The sequence below is a fragment of the Saccopteryx leptura genome, chromosome 10, assembly GCF_036850995.1.
Source record: "Saccopteryx leptura isolate mSacLep1 chromosome 10, mSacLep1_pri_phased_curated, whole genome shotgun sequence".
NCBI lineage: Eukaryota > Metazoa > Chordata > Mammalia > Chiroptera > Emballonuridae > Saccopteryx > Saccopteryx leptura.
The window spans coordinates 13,431,990-13,452,247 of record NC_089512.1 but is presented as its reverse complement, the minus strand read 5'-3'; the positions used below and the strand labels follow the sequence as shown (position 1 = coordinate 13,452,247).

The following is a 20,258-nucleotide window of genomic DNA, read 5'->3' as shown; positions in this document are numbered from 1 at the left end:
CTTCTCCTATGTGCCCTGGCCAGGAATCGAACCCGGGTCCTCCGCACGCTAGGCCGACGCTAGACTTGTAATTTTTAATTTCGAATTATTGCTGATAATCTTTCTTGTTTTAAAAGTCTATTTTGTCTGAAATCAATAAAAACAACTCCAACTTTCTTCTGTTAGTACAAAAGAGCCTATCTTTTGCTGTCCTGCTTTTATTCTATTTGTGTCTAATGCGATGTCATTTTTTATTTAAAGTGGATTTTCCTATAGACAGCATATAGTTGAGTCTTGTTTTTTTATTCAATCTGATAATCACTGTCTTTCAAGTGGCAAATTTAGACCATTTCTTGAACTGAATGGAAATAAAAATAAAACATGTCAAAATACCTGTGGGCAATATAGTTAATGCAGTGCTTAGAGGAAAATGTATAGCATTAAAATACTTATATTAGAAAAGAAGAAAGGTCAGAAGGCAGCAATCTATGATTCTACCTAAAAGAACTAGGTATCAGAGAGCAAAATTAAATCAAGTAAAAAGAAGGAGGAAAATAAAAAAGACAAAAGACAAAATCAATGAAATTGGAAACAGGTAAAAATAAAAATAAAAAAACAGAAAAAAACCAATAAAACCAAAACTTAGTTCTTTGAAAAGATCAATACAATTGATAAACCTCTAGGAAAACTGAAAAATAAGATTTCATTAAAGATCCCAGAGCCATAAAAATAATGGTAAGAAAATAGTATAAAAAAACTTTATGCACATAAATCTGACAACCTAGATGAAAATGAACCCCTACTCAAGAGCCCCAAATTGTCAAAACTCACCCAAGAGGAGGAAACAATTTCCGACTCATTCTCTCAGATCCGGCATCACTCTGGAACCAAAACCAGAAAAAAAAATAGTGTAAGAAAAAAAAAATCTATAGATCAATATCTCTCATGATCGTATATGCAAAAATTCTTAATAAAACATTAACAGATCGGCCTGACCAGGCGGTGGCGCAGTGGGTAGAGCATCAGACTGGGATGCAGAGGACTCAGGTTCGAGACCCTGAGGTCGCCAACTTGAGCGCGGGCTCATCTGGTTTGAGCAAAAGCCCACCAGCTTGAACCCAAGGTCGCTGGCTGGAGCAAGGGGTTACTCGGTCTGCTGAAGGCCTGCGGTCAAGGCACATATGAGAGGGCAATCAATGAACAACTAAGGTGTTGACACACAATGAAAAACTAATGATTGATGCTTCTCATCTCTCTCCGTTCCTGTCTGTCTGTCCCTGTCTATCCCTCTCTCTGACTCACTCTCTGTCTCTGTAAAAACAAACAAACAAAAACAAAAACAAAAAAATATTAACAGATTGGACGGGATTGCCAGTCTGGTTCAATAGTTGAGAACCATTCAGTACATTCCCCCATATCAATGGTTTAAAAAAGAAAAACCATGCAATTCATAGCAATTGGTGCAAAAAGCATTTGACAAAACAAATATCCATTCGCTATACAAACTCTCAGGGAGTTTTACTAGAAGAAACCTTATTAATCTGATAAAGGGCATCTACCTAACACCTATAGCTAACATTTAATAGTGAAAGACTGGATGCTTTCCCCTTAAGATTAAGAGCAAGGCAAGCGTGGCTGTTCTTAACCAATTCTATCCATCACCACACTGGCAGTCCTAGCTAGCTCATCGAGGCCAGGAAAATAAATGAAAAGCAGACAGAAGGGAAAGAAAGAATAAAAATGCCCCTGTTTGCAGATGACATGCTTGTTTAGGTAGAAAATCCCAAGACCCGCAGCACTAAATAACCCGCATTTTTTAGCTCTTCGTCACATGAGCATGTAGATGTGGTAAAACTCATAGGATTATATATTTATACTCTGAGCATTTTACTGTGTATTTGCTTAATCTCAAAAAGAGGAAAATTGCAAACAAAAGTAAAACATAATAGCATTATTTAATCATAAAAAATCGATGGCAATCATCGCAATAAACGGTAATACATTTAAAGCCAGTGCCGTTAAAATCAGGAACTAGAAAGGGAGCCTGTATGATTCACAATTCTTTGGAGATTTCAGCTAATTCAATATATGGGAAATTAAAACCATATATCAGGTTCTCTGAACCATTGTCTTCCCAATCAATTCAATAAAAAAAAAAAATACAAGTTTTGAAAAGGAAGAAAAAAATATTTTTATTTGTTCATGTTAAACTTGTACACATAGAAAACTCAGAGAATCTATTGGACAATATGAAAATTAATATAAAATAGAGTGAGATGACTGGATTAACTAGTAATATACAAATGATAGTTGCTTTCTCTATACAACAAATAATCAGGAACTTAAAAAATCTAATTCTCAATGGCAACAAGACTATAACTTTAAAAGACACCAAAGCCAAATGGAGAAGGCCACAAAACACTATGAAAAATAAGATAAAATGTGAACTGAAATATGCCATATATCTGGTTGGGAAAAAAATAATATCATGAAACTATTAATCTTTTCAAAATATATACACATTTAATATATACAATTGCAGTAAGAATACCAACTTTTTTTTTTATTTTTAAATTTTTTAAAAAGTATTAACACTTTAAAAAATTTTTTTTAAGACTTTATTTATTCATTTTAGACAGGAGAGAGAGAATGAGAGAGAGAGAGAGAGAGAGAGAGAGAAGGGAGGAGCAGGAAGCATCAACTTCCATATGTGCCTTGACCAGGCAAGCCCAGGGTTTTGAACCGGCGACCTCAGCATTCCAGGTCAACGCTTTATCCACTGCGCCACCACAGGTCAGGTGAGAATACCAACTTTTAAAATTAACTGGTTACTTTACCATTTATTTATTTTTTTAAAGATTTTATTTATTCATTATAGAAAGGGGAGGAGCAGGAAGCATCAACTCCCATATGTGCCTTGACCAGGCAAGCCCAGGGTTTTGTACCGGTGACCTCAGCGTTTCCAGGTTGACGCTTTATCCACTGCGCCACCACAGGTCAGGCCTTACTTTACAATTTATATGGAAGAATAGCTAAGATACTTTTGAGAAGTAAAACAATGATTGCAATTTGCCTTATCAGCCATTAAAATTTACCAAATAAAACTTCCTGATATTAGAAGTCTGATGTTGGTATAATAGTAGGCAGAGCACAGAGTCCATGCACAAGTGCTAGGATGTGTGAGAACTGACTTATGACAGAACTTTCATTTCAATTCAGGGGTTTATTGAAATATATGATGCTGAACTAGGTTATTCTTTCCCTGAGAAAATGCAATTTTAGGATTTCCAATCTTCATGTACATCAAAGTGTATATGAAGATGAGATATTTCAGACTGGGGAGTTATATCTATCAAGGGCACATATCTATTTTCTTTTTTTTTTTTTTTTTCATTTTTCCGAAGCTGGAAACGGGGAGGCAGTCAGACAGACTTCCGCATGCGCCCGACCGGGATCCACCCGGCATGCCCACCAGGGGGCGATGTTCTTCCCCTCTGGGGCGTCGCTCTGCTGCATCCAGAGCCACTCCAGTGCCTGAGGCAGAGGCCACAGAGCCATCCCCAGCGCCCGGGCCATCTCTGCTCCAATGGAGCCTTGGCTACGGGAGGGGAAGAGAGAGACAGAGAGGAAGGAGAGGGGGAGGGGTGGAGAAGCAGATGGGCGCCTCTCCTGTGTGCCCTGGCCGGGAATCGAACCCGGGACTTCTGCACGCCAGGCCGACGCTCCACCGCCGAGCCAACCGGCCAGGGCCCATATCTATTTTCTTGATAGACTTTTTTTCTTTTTGGTACATTGAGAACTTGTGCTTTTACATTGCCACTTCTGAAAACTCTACTGGGAACGAGAGAAGAGACATTGGCTCTGAACACATATGTGCACATGAATGTGTGTATCCATACATACATGCCAACCTACTGAACTTAACCCTAGTTATTACCCCCATCTCAACAAGACTCTCCTCCTCCCCAGTGTGGACAGGCTGCTGCTGCGGGGAGGTAAAGGAAGGACAGTGATGGGGAAAGAAGGGATTGGGAAGGGAGAAGTAGAGCCAAGGCATGGACCCTGGAGCAATCGCCACCGGGTCTGAAGTGAAGAGACCAGTATGATACTTGTGACCTCTCTCCATCTTTACTCCACATGTTAATTAAATCTGACAAGACAGTCGTGATGAAGCGGAGATTTCTGAGCATCTGGTTCCTGTACTAAGCTTGTACTGTAGATGGTGTGTTTCATGTCTTAAACTCGTATAGTCACAAAGCCTTTGACTTTGAAGTTCTGCAGAGCTATGTGAAATACTTTGCTTTCCCTTATCGTTACCCTTGGTGGATAAATAGGTGGTTGAAATTCAAGTTGCCTATGGTTTTCTTCTTGGTTGAGGGTAATTCTGTTCAGCACAGTTTGATGGTGATCGTTATTGTATCTTATTCAATAAGATTCCATCAATTGTAAGCCAGACCATTGTTTTGTGTGCAACTGAAAACAAAAACAAAACCATTGCCAATTTCAGTAGGACATGGTCTTCACAATGTTCCTGCTCAACACATGGACTGGGCACACCAGCTTTTGGTTTTTTAAAATGCTTTTCGTCTGTTCTGAAGGATTTGGCAATTTCTCCTGCCTTCAGTTGGATTGTGTTGGTGGGTGATAAGCTGTTCTTGTGAATGTATCTCAGTAACAAATGGACACGTTTTCTGCCCCTGTGCATTCTAAAGCACTTGGTTATCCTTTGGAAGAAATATAAGATTGCAATCATTCTTTCAAGAACAAATATTTGCTTCATTAATATAAAATATATACTCTATTGCTCCATTTTCCTGCCTTTCTGCAAACAAAGAATTTTCTGTTTGAATGCTAAATCATAGTAAAATATTTCTGAAGGTATTTCCAACAATGAGCTCATCATGTGTAGCTCTGACAACAGATATAGTTCAGCTGAAGTGACAATACTTTGAACAGCGGTGGCCAAGTTTATTTATGAAACTGTAGAGGTTCTAGCTGGCACTACTGTTGACTGGAGGCCTTACTGCTAACATAGTCAACACATATTTTGCATGTTATATGTATTATATACTGTGTTATTACAATAAAGTAAGGTAGAGGAAAAATGTTATTAAAAACCACATGAAAGAAAAAATATACCGATAGCACTATTCTGTATTTATTGAAACCATAAGTTTACATCATCTGTTTACAAGATGAATCATGTATGTCAGTAACTATATCAATATTGTCTTACATGATACAAAACACTTTAGATGATATAGATATTATTAACACTAGACATAAAAAATGAAAAGATAATGCAAAAAGACATTCATATTTATTTACAGGTGTAGGGATTTATCTATTGATGATGAAGGCACGAGAAGCAATGTGATTGACTTATAGTAGCCCGGTATACTCAATGTGATTGTTTTGTGGTGCTAAGAAAAGCTACAAAATATTTTTCACTATACTTACTGAAAGAAATCTGCATATAAGTGTACCCACACAGTTCAAACTTGTGTTGTTCAAGGGTAAACTCTACAGTAGATCTGCTTCATTTGAGTCGTTTTGTTTTTCCTTCATGAGCACTTCCTACAGCATCCCTGCCTCCCACAAACAGCCCTTTCACCTGGCCAGTGTGTACCTGTGTCTGTGAGACACAGTGTTCGTCCAGAGGATAGTGGTTGCTCGGGCAGTGTCCTGCCCTCAGTGTATAGCCTCACTGGCCTGACCATACATTCTGCAGTTACCAGCCTTCATGGTGACTATAAGGAGCTGTTATGTTCCAAACCCCTTGTGGACATTTAAGAAAAGAAGGATTATTTGGGGGCCCCAAAAGGTGATTGCACAGGCTTCTAATGAATTTTCCCAGGCTCCTGAGACAGAGCCTGCTACATCAGAACCCAAGGTCTCTAAGTTGGCCCATAGGCTTCTCTAATTTCTGTTTCCTCTGATTTCCCCACATAATGGACAATCATTATTTGGATGTCTGGGGCTCTGGCTCACCATGTCAGCAGCATGGGCCCAACTGTCCATGATCGGGGGTCTAAATGCAGGGTCTGGATTTTATAATTCACATTCTTGAGAGAGAAACCTGTTAGACCAGGGGTCCCCAAACTTTTTACACAGGGGACCAGTTCACTGTCCCTCAGACCATTGGAGGGCCGCCACATACGGTGCTCCTCTCACTGACCACCAATGAAAGAGGTGCCCCTTCTGGAAGTGTGGCGGGGGGCCGGATAAATGGCCTCAGGGGACCGCATGCGGCCCGCGGGCCGTAGTTTGGGGATGCCTGTTTAGACTTAGCTCAGTCTATGGACTTGCTCCCCACCCAGTCTTACCTCAACCCAGAATCACATGTCCATGTTTAGTCAACTACAGCCAACCTCAGGCTATTCCATCAGTAGGAATTCTGGAAGTAATTACATTCCTCCCATCCCCCAATGATGTGGATGGAGAAGTAAAAACTGCTTTACCCAGTGCAGGAGTACTGCAGATTTCTGTCCTCATTTGAGCCCTTGAAAGATGCCGCATGGACCTGAATCAACATTAATCTCAGGGGATAACCCCACTTCCATCGGAGCCTAACTGTGGTGACCAGACTGTGTCTCGGCCAGTTACAACCAAAGAAGAGAAGACAGGACAGGGGTCTGATTTTGTTCCTCGGTTTTGATGTTGTTACTTTTTTTGTTTGATAGACTCCTACATAAACCTATCCAGCATGTGGTGCTTTTCTTATGAACTGCAATGGTATCTAAGGTTGCAACCTACCCCATCTATCAGAGCCTCCATTTGGAATTCTGTAATCTCAAAAGTGATACATGGGGGCCCTGGCCAGTTGGCTCAGTGGTAGAGTGTCGGCCTGGCGTGCGGGAGTCCCGGGTTTGATTCCCGGCCAGGGCACACAGGAGAAGCACCCATCTGCTTCTCCACCCCTCCCTCTCCTTCCTCTCTGTCTCTCTCTTCCCCTCCCGCAGCCAAGGCTCCATTGGAGCAAAGTTGGCCCGGGCGCTGAGGATGGCTCTATGGCCTCTGCCTCAGGTGCTAGAATGGCTCTGGTCGCAATGGAGCAATGGTCCAGATGGGCAGAGCATCGCCCCCTGGTGGGCATGCCGGGTGTATCTTGGTCAGGCACATGCAGGAGTCTGTCTGACTGCCTCCCTGTATCCAACTTCAGAAAAATACACACACACAAAAAAAGTGATACGTGGGCCAAGTCAGCGAAGAACGGATGTGTGAGCAGAGGTACTTCAGCAGAACATGTCTCTTTAAGAATGTAGCACAGGGTTTCTTTTATGTAAGCACATTTTCAGGGTAAGTTATGTCATCGGCTGGTAGCAGCTTCCACCTCACACTGGTATTGTCTGAAGGCAGACGTCCCCATAGAATAAATAGGACACCAGCCATAGAAAAGGATGTCACCTCCATCATCGACCGATGGTATGACCTTGGTAAGTGTCCTGGATGTGTTCACTCTTCTAACACCCTCTCCATACTATGTCGGGGGATTGTGTGGGTCACCCAGCTGGCAGGATCCCCGCTTTCAGAGAGCGCTGCTTTGGGGGGACGAAGGTGCTCACACTCTCATCAACTCTATTGAAATGTGTCTTGGCTGAGAGCCTTGCCCGTTATAAAATTTCTGCCTCCAGTGCCCAATGCGGACTCAGCCCAAAGACTGTTTCGTAACGATGGTACATTTTGTTGCTGGCAGAGCCTGAAGAAACCAAGTGGGTTCTCTTTGGGCCAACAGACCGAACAGACAGCCGCGTGCTTCCTGCAGATGCTCGTTCAGAGAAGCACCAAATTCATCTCAACTCTCAGACACTCACCAGCTGGGACAGCTTGACTAGAAATCCAGAGACAGCCGACCACAAGTCCACCTCCCACACTCCAGGCCGGAGTTTCTGGGTACAGAGGGATCCTGGGGTCCCTGGTAGGGACGCTCCTAGCAGATTCCTCCTAGCTGGGCCACTGGGAACGAGTTTCCTGAGCAGCCTGCGGTTGGATTCATGAAAGGAAACAGATGACTGCATTCAGCACCATTTCTTCTAGCAACAGAGAAGTCCAAGGTCAGCCCCTTTCTGACTTCAAGAGCTTCCTCTGAGTAGACGGGACGCATGGGTTTAGAGCAGGGGTCCCCAAACTTTTTACACAGGGGGCCAGTTCACTATCCCTCAGACCGTTGGAGGGCCGGACTATAAAAAAAAACTATGAACAAATTCCTATGCACACTGCACATATCTTATTTTAAAGTAAAAAAACAAAACGGGAACAAATACAATATTTAAAATAAAGAACAAGTAAATTTAAATCAACAAACTGACCAATATTTCAATGGGAACTATGCTCCTCTCACTGACCACCAATGAAAGAGGTGCCCTTCCAGAAGTGTGGTGGGGGCCAGATAAATGGCCTCTGGGGGCCGCATGTGGCCCGCGGGCCGTAGTTTGGGGACCCCTGGTTTAGAGAATACTCTGAGGAGCATGAAAGCCACTCACTTGTTCCTACTCATTTCTCTGCACCGCACCTTGTTCACAGGAGATTTGGGAGTAGTGAGAGAAATGTGGGCCACACAAAAGAATACAATGAAAAAACTAAAAAGAATAAAAAAGACACTCAGAGCAAAGGAACATGGCAGTGGGGAAAAACTTGTGAAGGCTGATGGGGTAACATCAGAGCGCGCGGCATGTGTCTGATGACTTCGTAGGAGTTGCCTGTCCCAGCAGTTAGTGTCTCTCCTTTGCAAGGACATAGCCACTCCCTCCCCTGGCCCCGGGGACTGGCAAAAGTCAGCTCTGGGTTGCGCTGAGGGTCAGTACTCTCCTCCTTCCCACTTTCAGGCCTCCTGACCCCTCTGGGTAAGTGGACTGCCCCTCACCCCCGCCCCCCGAAGGAAGCTGCCTCAGATCAGCCTCAGGAATACCAGGGGCAGGGAGAGGGCTGACCAGGGTTCAGAAGCCCCAAGTCCTACTTGGGGTCCTGATGAGAAGTGGGGCCAGGGAAACTTGGTCCCAATCAATCTGCTTCCACCATTTTTTATTTTTAATTTAAAAAAATTTAGTTTTCACATGTAGTTGATATACAATATTATGTTAGCTTCAGGCCTACAACATAGTAACCAGACATTTATATATATAACTTATGTTCCCGCTGTTCTGTGGAACCACCTCTGGGTTTCTCCTCCCTCGGGGCTGTGGCTGCTGGTGTCACAGGACCAGGAAGGGTGTGGAGGTGGCCCTGTGAAGGCCGAACTCTAAAAAGCGTTTAATGCAACTTTCGGGCTCCACGACACTGAGAAAATTTGTTTGTCTTCTCAAACCTATTACAAATGAAGCGAACATGACCCTAAGAAGACAGATCTTTAGAGTTAAATAAGTAAACAGGCACTGACTTGCTGACATGGCTCCAGTGAGTTAGTTGACTCTGAACCTGAACACAGGAACTCCTGGTTGCATGAAACTTCGCATCAAGGTGCTGGAAGGAGAGACAGACCAGGCCACCATCTAGAGCAGGGGTCCCCAAACTTTTTACACAGGGGGCCAGTTTACTGTCCCTCAGACTGTTGGAGGGCCGGACTATAAAAAAAAAACTATGAACAAATCCCCATGCACACTGCACATATCTTATTTTAAAGTTAAAAAAACAAAACGGGAACAAATACAATATTTAGAATAAATAACAAGTAAATTTAAATCAACAAACTGACCAGTATTTCAATGGGAACTATGGTCCTGCTTTTGGCTAATGAGATGGTCAATGTCCTGATCCATATTTGTCACTGCTAGCCCTAACAAGCGATAGGATGCGCTTCCAGAGCCGTGATGCATACGTCCCACGTCACCGGAAGTAGTACTGTACGTGAGCAACACCGTACTTTACTCCTCTCACTGACCACCAATGAAAGAGGTGCCCCTTCCGGAAGTGTGGCGGGCTGGATAAATGGTCTCAGGGGGCCGCATGTGGCCCGCGGGCCGTAGTTTGGGGACCCCTGATCTAGAGGAGCGGTGCTGTGTGATAGTTAATGGTTGGATGGGGAGACAGGGCAGTTTTTTACTTTGGGTGAGTTTCCACACTTCCTTTAGTCTCAGTTTCCTCCCCTGAAAAATGGGAGTAACCATAGTTATTTATATCCTTTAGGATTCCTGTGGGGATTTAATGGCCTGGCGTCTGAAAGGTGTTTAGAATCCCAGTCGTCAGGGTAGGTGCTCAGTGAGCACAATAAGCTATTGCCGCTGCATTAACGGACGTTGATAAGAGAGCTGGTCTGACGTCCGGGAAATCTCTGACTCTCCGTGGTACCCATGGGTTCCCTTCCCACGGAGAGGACGAGGACGTGCGGTGTTTTCAGGAACGGGCCGCGGGAAACTGTGTCCTCAGAGAGCGTGGCAGGAGTTTTTGTTGGAAACTGATCTAGCAGTTGTCATATTTCACGTTAGACAAACGTGGACGAGGAAAAGAGTAATAAATAAGGACAATGTCTCTCTGATGAGTCCTTCCTGTGTCCCGGCCAGCTCTCTCATCAGCGGCTGTTGGCGGTGATGGGACCCCAGGGAGCTGCCACAAGGCAGAATGACAGCTGATGTGGAGGGGACAGGAGGACAAAGGTAAGGCCCCAATACCCTTTCTGAAGACAAATGAAAAGTGCAAACATTGAAACTGCTCTCTGCCTTAGAGGCTTAATTAGAGAAATCCTGGATTATCTGATGTCTGAGGGGGGAGGGACTTAGGAAAATGCGGTAAGAAAGAGATAAGGCTAATTTATAATGAAATTCTTCCCTCTAAGGTGCTCAGTGTGAGAACACTTGGAGGAGGGAGTTACTCTGTTAAGTGGGTTACACAGTCTCCCCTAGGGTCTAGTTTACACTCCCCGCGCTCCGCAAACTGCTTCTTCATTGAGGCAGTCGCCGTGGCCCTGCCCTCCAGGCGACTGCTCCGTGGGCCACGTTGCAGTCATCCTTAGTGGGCTCAAGGTCAGTACCGCCTGGTCACTCTGCTTCAGAAGATGGTGGGAATACAGGGCCTCTTCCTGTGTCCCGGAGTAAACCCAGGCCAGTTTGAGCTTGCACAAGTCAATAGGGGAAGGAAGGTGAGCAGGCATGTGTGTACGTGTGTGTGCCCGTGTGCCCGTGTGTGTGTGTGCCCGTGTGTGTGTGTGCATGTGTGTGCGTGTGAATATACGAGTGTCTGAAAATGTCCGTGGTTCACTACCCCATGTCGGGTCTGGCACACAGTTGGCTCTGAGTGGCTGAAGGCTGAGCACAGACAGGGGCTCCTGTCCCCGGAGCACTGGGGATTCTGGCTGTGTCACTTAGGAGCTGTGTGACCTGGTCACCTGGTCTTTCTGAGCCCCAGATGACTTAGCCGCCAGACGCAGGCAGTAAGGCTTGTCTGACCGACTTGTGGTGGGAATTCAGGGCGAGCGCCCTGTGCAGGGCGTGGAGTGTGGCCGAGCTTTTTCCTGGTACGTCCCAGAGGCAGACATGTCTTGTACTGCTGGTCGCTCAGGTTTCGGCTGCAGCTACAGAGGGCAGCTGTGCATGGGCTCAGGTTCACCTTCCACCAACAATGCCCTTCCGTGAGGGTCCGAGTCTGTCTACCCCGGGCCCTCCTCCAGGGAGCTAGGCCACGGTCGCACATGGCCTGGGAGAGGCCCATGTGGGTTAGCCTGCAGCCTTCAGATGGCACATCTGCCAGAAGTCTTGGTGGACTTGGACCCCAGCTGGCAGTGACCTCAGTAACACAACCCGATACTGGACTTGCCTCTTTTCCTCTCGCCTTCACCCTCTTTCCTCATTTCTGCTCCCTGGCATCATCTAACTAAACTCTCTGTTCCTAAGACCTTATCCCCGGCTCTGCTCGGAGGGGAACCTGCTTAAGACAGCCTCATAAAACTAAGCGGTGTACACGGGGCCAGGGCAGAGCCTCTGGGAGTTCCTTCTTCCGGAAAGCAGGCTGGCAGGGGGTGTGGCCTTCCTAGAGGAGGCCGTGCTCTTTAGGCAAGAGCCGTCAGTGGGCAGCAGATCCCAGGCTTCTCTTGGCTTGGGCAGAGGAGGTGCAAGGCCAGGAGTCCGCGGAGGGGGCAGAAGTGTCCCCCACATGTTTGCGAGCTGGCCCAGCTGCCCATGAGGAAGGGGGCCATGCTCCCAGTGGTACACATATTTTACAAAGGGCTCTCAGTTTCTTAGGCAGCTGAAGCCTGAGGTTTGTGGGGGGTTTGAGTGGAGCAAGGCAGAGAAGGAGGGATGCTGGCAGGTGCCAACTGGTAATGTCTTAAATTGCACAAGGCCAAAACTAAACGTTCACCTCCTCACCTTCTTCAGAGCCCGAGGCAGGAAAGGAAAGCAATATCTATTCTGGTTCATAATATAAAATCATCCTAGGCTCCTTTCTCTCTGCACCCTCACATCACCCAGCCGGTCACCAAGGCCCCTCACTTCCACTCCTAAAGCCTGCGACATCCCATCCACTTCTCTCCACCTCTTGTACCATTGCAACCGCTTCCTGTCCTTCTCCTCAACATGCGGCCACCACATAATACAGTCTCCACACACAGGAACGTTGAATTGTCTTTTAAGAAACCACTTGCCACCTGACCAGGCGGTGGCGCAGTGGATAGAGCGACGGACTAGGATGCGGAGGACCCAGGTTTGAGATCCCAAGGTCGCCAGCTTGAGCGCGGGCTCATCTGGTTTGAGCAAAGCTCACCAGCTTGGACCCAAGGTCGCTGGCTTGAGCAAGGGGTTACTCGGTCTGCTGGAGCCCCACGGTCAAGGCACATAGGAGAAAGCAATCAATGAACAACTAAGGTGTCGCAACGAAAAACTGATGATTGATGCCTCTCATCTCTCTCTGTTCCTGTCTGTCTGTCCCTGTCTATCCCTCTCTCTGACTCTCTCTCTGTCTCTGTAAAAGGAAAAAAAAAAAAATGAAGAAGAAGAAGAAGAAAAGAAAAGAAACCACTCGCCTACTTAGTCTTCCATCATTCTCCATCGCTCTTGGAATTCTGATCTGCACCAATGGCCCTGCCTCCTGTCCAGGCACGATAGAGTCCCTCTTCACTGAGCCAAGAGATCCAGAAACAGAGACGACAGCCCTCTCTAGTCAAGCTCTGGGATGAAAACCAGGTGTCTCTCTCCACAAGAAAGAGCTTCCATTGAGTGCTTACTTTATCCAAGGCACAGGCATGCGGCGCCCTCTCTACACCTTGTCTTTTCACCCCTCACTGCAACCTGACCTTGAGATGCTCCCACCATCCCCAGACGGAGACGCACTCCATCACGCAGAGAGAGATTGTGAAGGTCAAATGGCTGATTCAAGAATGGTATTCACAAAGCCGCAGTTATAGCAGAACTGAAATCCTCCTGAACACCTCAGATGCACAGAGCTTGGTGCCAGCACAGAGGGACAGCTGTGTCATCAGCCTAGGCGGGGAGGCGGGACTCATGGATGAAAGCTAAATAACCACGCCAGGCGGGACACGGACATACGCAGGCTAAGCCGCCTTTCTCACGTGTTTCCCCTAGAGGAGGTCCTTCAAAGTACTTTACGCGAGGAGTTTTGTGTTTCGATCCATTCAGAAAATTCTCTCTCTTGGGAATTGACAATGGGTATTAATTTATTAAACATTTTGCTGAATCCTGCAGCAGGGAATCCAGGTAAGCCACGGTTTCCCAGACGGACTCGGCCACGGAGCTTATTTCCGGTAACACTTACTGACGGGAAGAAGGACACATTTGGGAAAGCTGAGCCCGGACGGTTACACTTTGGAAGGACTGTCGCAGGTACGAAGTTTCCGTGAAAGATGGTAGCACGCGTTGAGCACCCAGCAGAGCCACGAGCGAGTTGGGAGAGTCCACGCGCGAGAGGAGAAATGGAGCTGGAGCGGAGCAGGCTAGCAGGTGAGTTCACGGAGGGCGCAGCGGCCACCTGGGCGGCCTCCAGCGCCAGGCAGAGGGACTGGCTGATGGGGGCGTCTGTGTGTCTGTTCCTCAGTGGCTGCCTCTTGGTGAGCACACCAGAGGCCCTTTGCTGTCTCCGTCCCCAGACACGTTGAGTCTGTGTTGTTTCCAGTCATTGCTTAAACCGGTGGTTCTCAAACTTCAGCAAGCATTAGAATAAACCGGATAGCTGGTTACACAGACTGCTGGGGTCCACCCAGCGTTTCTAATCCAAGGTGCCAGGGAGGGACTGAGAATTTGCATTTCTGACCAAGCGTAAGAAGGACTCATTAGGGTCTCAAGGTTCCCAATGGAAACAGCAAGTGACTTGGTGTGTGGGCCAGCTCAGGGCTTGCAAGCTTGAATTCTAGAAGTGTCTGGTGGCCAGTGCAGATGAGTGAAGCCATCTGGAGAGCCCAAGCTGAGATTCAGCTCACGTCAACAGGTGCCGTGGCAGGGTGTGGGGCTGATGTTGCCAACTGGACCCAGGTGTCATTGCCCCCTTTCGTTACGAAGAAACAGTCTCAGTGAGGGGAGATAATGAGTTCACAGTAACTCAACTAGTGAGCGAAAGAACCTGGATTCCAACGTAAGGGCTTTGAGTCCGCAACCTAAGTCCGTTCCTCTATGCAACCCTGTCTCTGGGCGCGTCTGGCCTCCAGGTCATGGCACGGGCATTTATAAGAGTTCTGTGAGCTGGGGAGGAAGGAAGGGATATGCAGAGCCCTCCCAGAGCCACCTTTTTCTTATCGCTCTTTGGAGGCACAGCCACGGGTCCAGGGCGGGCGCAGAGGGAGGATGGCCTGGGTTTGCTAACTGCTCCCCGCTGTGCTCTGCCGGGTGTCCTCCGCCTGCTCCGCTGTTACGATCTCCTCCCCTAGGTTTCTTCTAGGAGCTCATCAAGCCTTAATTGCAAACAGAAATGCAGCCTCTCGTCTGAGTCACAGGATGACAACAAACCAAGATAAATTAGCACGAGGCTTGCATGAGCTTGGGCTTCATCCGCCAATGAAGCAAGTGCAAGTCGCAAATATGCAGCCAGTGTAGAGAGATGGTCCCTGTGATGGTCTGTCGCACACAGGTTAGGCTGCCTGCTTTTACATTGGTGGCAGCTAGGAGCTCCCCAGGGACTATTTCAGATTTCTCATCTATTCTTTTTAAGATCTGACATGACAATAAGAGTCCCAGCAAATATTTTCCAGGTCGCGTCATGCAGAATAGAAGGAAGCAGTGGAGAGTGTAACCCCACCCCAAAGGCGTAAAAAGGCAGGTATTAACCAGATTGGCCCCTTCCCTCCCTGCCCCTCCCCTCTCCTTCCTGCAATCACATCAGTTTTGCTGCTGCGGGTTTTCCACCTTTTCTTTCTTCCTACTGACAGCCTCAGGCCCAGAGCTTCTTTATAGACATGGAACCCCTTCCCCCAAGAACCAGTCAACTGGAAGGTGCTCGTATACCTTGATTCATATTCTGAGTCGGACATGGAATTCCAGGAAGCAGCAGCCCCACTCCTAAATGGGAACCGAATCACTGACCAATAAGACCAGCACCAAAGACTTTAGGCAACTTAACATGAGTCACCAAGGACTAAAATTGTCACCACTCTGCAGCCACTTATATACCCGTTATCCTTGTTAAGATGACAAGGGAGATGACCCATGAGGAGCTTGGGGGATGAATCACAGCCAAACACCCAAGTGATATACTTAGGAGAAGCTCCTGTTGGGGCTCAGGGCAGGTCACCCCGAAATGTCCCACAAGAGCAGACTGATTACTTTGAATTCAAGTTATTTGACAAGCAGCAGGTACAAGAAGGGCATATTGACCCTCCTTGTATCCTTGGATGCAGGAAATACATCAACCCTGTGAAAGGTACCTGCCTTGCTCCGGGTGTGTGTTGGAGGGTACTAAGAGAAGCTCTATTGCTGGAGCTAAGGAATCCACAGCCAAAAAGCTTACATAAACAAACCTTGCGACTCATTTACCACCGTACTGCCCAAGCCCAAACTTTGTCTAGATCAGTGGTCCCCAACCCCTGGGCTGTGGACCGGTACCGGTTCGTGGGCCATTTGGTACCGGTCCGCAGAGAAAGAATAAATAACTTACATTATTTCCGTTTTTATTTATATTTAAGTCTGAACAATGTTTTATTTTTAAAAAATGACCAGATTCCCTCTGTTACATCCATCTAAGACTCACTCTTGACGCTTGTCTTGGTCACGTGATACATTTATCCATCCCACCCTAAAGGCCAGTCCGTGAAAATATTTTCTGACATTAAACCGGTCTGTGGCCCAAAAAAGGTTGGGGACCACTGGTCTAGATAACTCACTCATGAGCACCCAAAGCTAAGGGTCTTTGTCCTGTCAGTTCTTCACAAATTTATTGTCTCTTTGTTTAAAAAGAAGACAAATCTGGCTGTGTTGGTCAGATAAGTTTGTAAAATATGATTTTTATGTTTGCCCACTTGTAGTTTGCATTGGGGGCTGGGCAGCACCAGGTTTATGTGGGTCTGTGAAATTGCAAATTACCTTCCTGCTTGGGAAGGGCCATTATCTTGCTAATGTTTGCTGAAAGAGAGGTTTTCCTGCCAGAAAGTTTTGAAAAGAGCAGAAGTGGTAGAGGCAGAAAGGAGCCATGTTTGCAGAGTGAAAACAGAGAGAGATGCAGAGTGCTGAAGGAGAAGCCATGTTTGGCAGAGAGAGAGAAGGTGTGCAGATGGGGAACCAGAGCTGAGGGGATTTGGGAGCCCTACTGAGATTTTGGGGGCCTTTGATTCTAAGAGAAACCAGAGAAGATTCTCCTGGTTGTGGAACCAGAGAATGTGTCAGGGCTTTGGGAGCTCTGAGTGAGTGAAAGGGAAGTGTTTTCCCTGTGTGGTGCTCGTCGGCTGGTGCGAGCCTTTAATAAAGGAATGGCCCACCATTTTTTTGGCTCCACTGTTTCTTTACCGTCTGTTCGAATTCAGTGAGAACCTGTATGTCAATGGCCCCGATGGCCGCGACTACTGGCCATACAGGCTGGTCTGTCATTTCTGAGTGCCTCATTTATGATCTCCCACACACTTGTATTAAATTGGCTTTTCTTCTGTTAATCTGGTCTTGTGTAAATTTTATTCTTTGTCCAGCCATCAAACCCTAAGTAAGGTAGAGGAGGGAACTTCCCCCTCCCCAACACTCCCAAACCACTAACCAATGCCAACTCGGGGAATTAGGAAAACCTCTTAGCTGACTTTGGCTGGAGAGACATGCTTAAGACATAAGGCTGTGTGTGCTTTGAAATCAGGCTGATCTAGACTTAAATTGAATATTGCTGTTCACTACCTGTGTGAAGATACGTAGACAAGTTACTTAACTTCTCTGAGCATGAGTTTCCTTACAGGTAAACAGGAGATGATATTTGCATCTGTTTGTGCATAAAGAGCTTGGTATATTTCCCAGAACAGGGCAACTGCTGAATAAAGCCGATACACTGTAGAGCTGGGAGCTGCTGCTGAGGTTACTGTGTGGGATGGTAGTTGTGAGAACGCTTTCAAAGCTCTTGATTCACCAGGAGGCGAAGGATAAATGTAGAAGCACTGAATCTAGAGATTTGCTTCCTTGAACATTTCTGCTCCTCTGCAGGCTGAGGCCTGACACCGTGCAAGACCTTAACTGTCCTCCTTAGAATACCCTTCCTGGCACCGCGTAGCAGACACCGTTACATTTTAAACAGCCATATTGATTTTTCCTTCTACCAGCAAAATCCTCCGGGCTCTGTTGACAGAGTAAAGCACACGCTCTGCTTCTCGCAGAGCTCCTGGGACGGAGAGCACTGGGTCGGCTCCTCTCGCCTGGTTGGCGGAGCAAGCCGCTGGGGCCGCTGGGGGGCGCTGCCGGACCTCTGCAGGTTACCTGTCCGTGCCTGGCCAGTGTGGGCCAATCAGAGCCCTGCAAATCAGGGACAGCTGCAATTGACTTGGGGTCTGGACTTGAGGAGGTGTGCATGCTCTTTTTTTTTTTTTTTTCCTTTCTGATGGTAAATAAAGGGCATCAGATGAAATGCCAGAGCTCTGGTTGACTTGTCTTTTCCCTTCAGACATCCCTTGTCTCACACATTCACTCTGGTGCTGTCGCCAGGTCTTGCTGAGACAAAGCCCGGGACACTACCTGCCAACAAGTGCTCTTCACCTTTAGTGCACGACTCAGCCAGAGCTCAGATGTAGAGAAGGTGACTACATGGCCCAGTGACATATTGTGAGGGCTGGCCTTGGTTGTCTGGCCTGATGCTTTCTCCTGTGTGTTGTGGCAAGCGGCAGCCATACTGGAGGTGCAGCAGAGTTACACAGTAGACACTGAAGAAAAATTGAATGAATAAATGTATACGTGAATTTGGGTCCCAACTAACTGTGCACTTTAAAAAAAACAAATACAAAATCCTGCTTTACTATGTTTAATACAATGCTGTGTTCACATGTTAAATCTCTCAACTGTTTTATGATAGATTATCAATGCCTGAAACTCAAAAGAGAAGAGTTTAATCTATAAGCAATTCAAGTCTCGGATATTGACTACTTTATAAAAATGTGAAACTATTAGATAATTCTTTTTTGTATGAGTTCTCCTAGTGTGTCAGAGATTACAGTCATATTTAATAGCTTTTTATTATGTTCCCATCATCTAGCCACATTTTCAGTTCAATAACTCACCCACTACTGAAGCCATTACATCTCACGCGAAAACTTCTGTTTCACTCAAAGAGGGCACATTGGTCTATTTTACTCCCTTCGGTATTACCTATAAAATAATTTTTGATTTTCTATTTTTCATCTTTATATGACCTTTCCTTATCATGAATAAAAATGTGTTCATCAAATCATCTCAGTGAATTTTCTTTCTGAAAATAAATGCCATGACTCTATAAAGAGACTTCCTTATTATATTAACAAAAGGGAAAAGGCTGAGTCACCAGTGGCTTATGATTCATTGACTTATAAGGACAATGAGTCAGTTGAGCCCTAACTGGAGATTGTCAGTATGACAAGGGAGCCAGATAGAACTCTGCTTCTCAGGTTGCCAGTGTAGAACAAGGGAGCAAGTCTACGGATAGGACCAGAGAAAGAAGGCTCTGTTGGTTAAGGAGGTAGTTGAAGTTCCAGAGAGCCACCAATGAAGGCAAGAAGGCTTCTACAGGAAAGACCAAAAGGCTATGGAGGGAGAATGTAAAATTTTACAGAGAGAGCAAAGCCATCAGTCACATGTGGCCTTGTCGTGAAGTCTGGAAATCAAAGCACTCTTGTCCTGGGAAAAGATTGCAATTGTCTAATAAGACAGTCCTTTTCAACAAAGTGCTTAGTAAAAATGGAAACACCTTTTCCTAAGGGACCAAAAGTCAAGAAATATAATTGAGTTCAAGAAACTTAAAGGGGCAAGAAATATCTAGTAAGCACCTACTGTGTGGGGTATCACATATATCATCCTATTTAATCTTCAACACTCTTGAGGATTATGGTGAAGCATGTGTTGGGCAGGATGTGATACTGCCCTATTTAATGATGGTGCTCAGGAAAGTGCCATATTACTGTACAAACAGGGGACCCACTTCCGCATAGGAAGGAATTCTTCTTGTCATCTTCCGTACACAGCAAGTGTGAGTGAAAATGGGCACAGCATTCTTGGAGCAAACTCCAGCAATATTATGCAAATTTACGTTTGGTGTTTTCAGAATGTGATTATGCACAAAAAGAGAGCAACAGGGTGTCCTCTATGATGTTAATAATATAGAAAATATAGATGGCTTGTTTATACAATAAGAGATTAGGCAAATAAATTAAGTCCAGAAAGTATAATAAATACAATGAAATACTACTCGATCATTTAAAATGGCAATGGAAAAGAAATATTAATGATGTGGTGCAAGAATGTTCATAACACTTTGTTATGTGAAAAAAGTTACAAAAGAGTGTGGGTAGTATATGGCACATTATGCAGAGTCTCCTGATCATTTTGATCATTTATCTAATTCTAAAGCTTATTTTTTTCTTTTATCAAGTAAAATTTCCATTGCAATTCCTTGAGTCGCAGCTCAGCTGTCATCTCCTTCAAGGAGATGGTATAGACTCTTCCCTGGCTGGCATTTCTCTTGCCCTCTTCTGTGCCCCAAAGCATTTTGTTTTGTTTTGATCTCTCTTTTGTATTATGTCTTATCTCTTCTACAGAATTCATCTCTCAAGTTCCCTTATACAAACAAAATACATGTTCATAACACATAGATATACAGACAACAGGGTAGCAATAGTCAGAGGGAAAGGAGGGGGATGGAGGTCGAGGGGAGGGAGGCAAAGTGGGGGAAATGGGGATGGAAAGAGGCTTTGCACGGGG

The 20,258-nt window shown here is 45.7% G+C and overlaps 1 long non-coding RNA gene across 1 annotated transcript in view; it reads right to left on the bottom strand.

The window, feature by feature from the left end:
• Window positions 1–810: 810 nt before the first annotated feature.
• The window catches only part of LOC136382144 (uncharacterized), a 93,138-nt gene continuing 73,690 nt past the window's right edge, over window positions 811–20,258 (bottom strand). Inside the window, exon 3 of the long non-coding RNA XR_010747207.1 lies at window positions 811–860. This is a non-coding gene — a long non-coding RNA (uncharacterized lncRNA). The remainder of the gene's footprint in view (window positions 861–20,258) is intronic.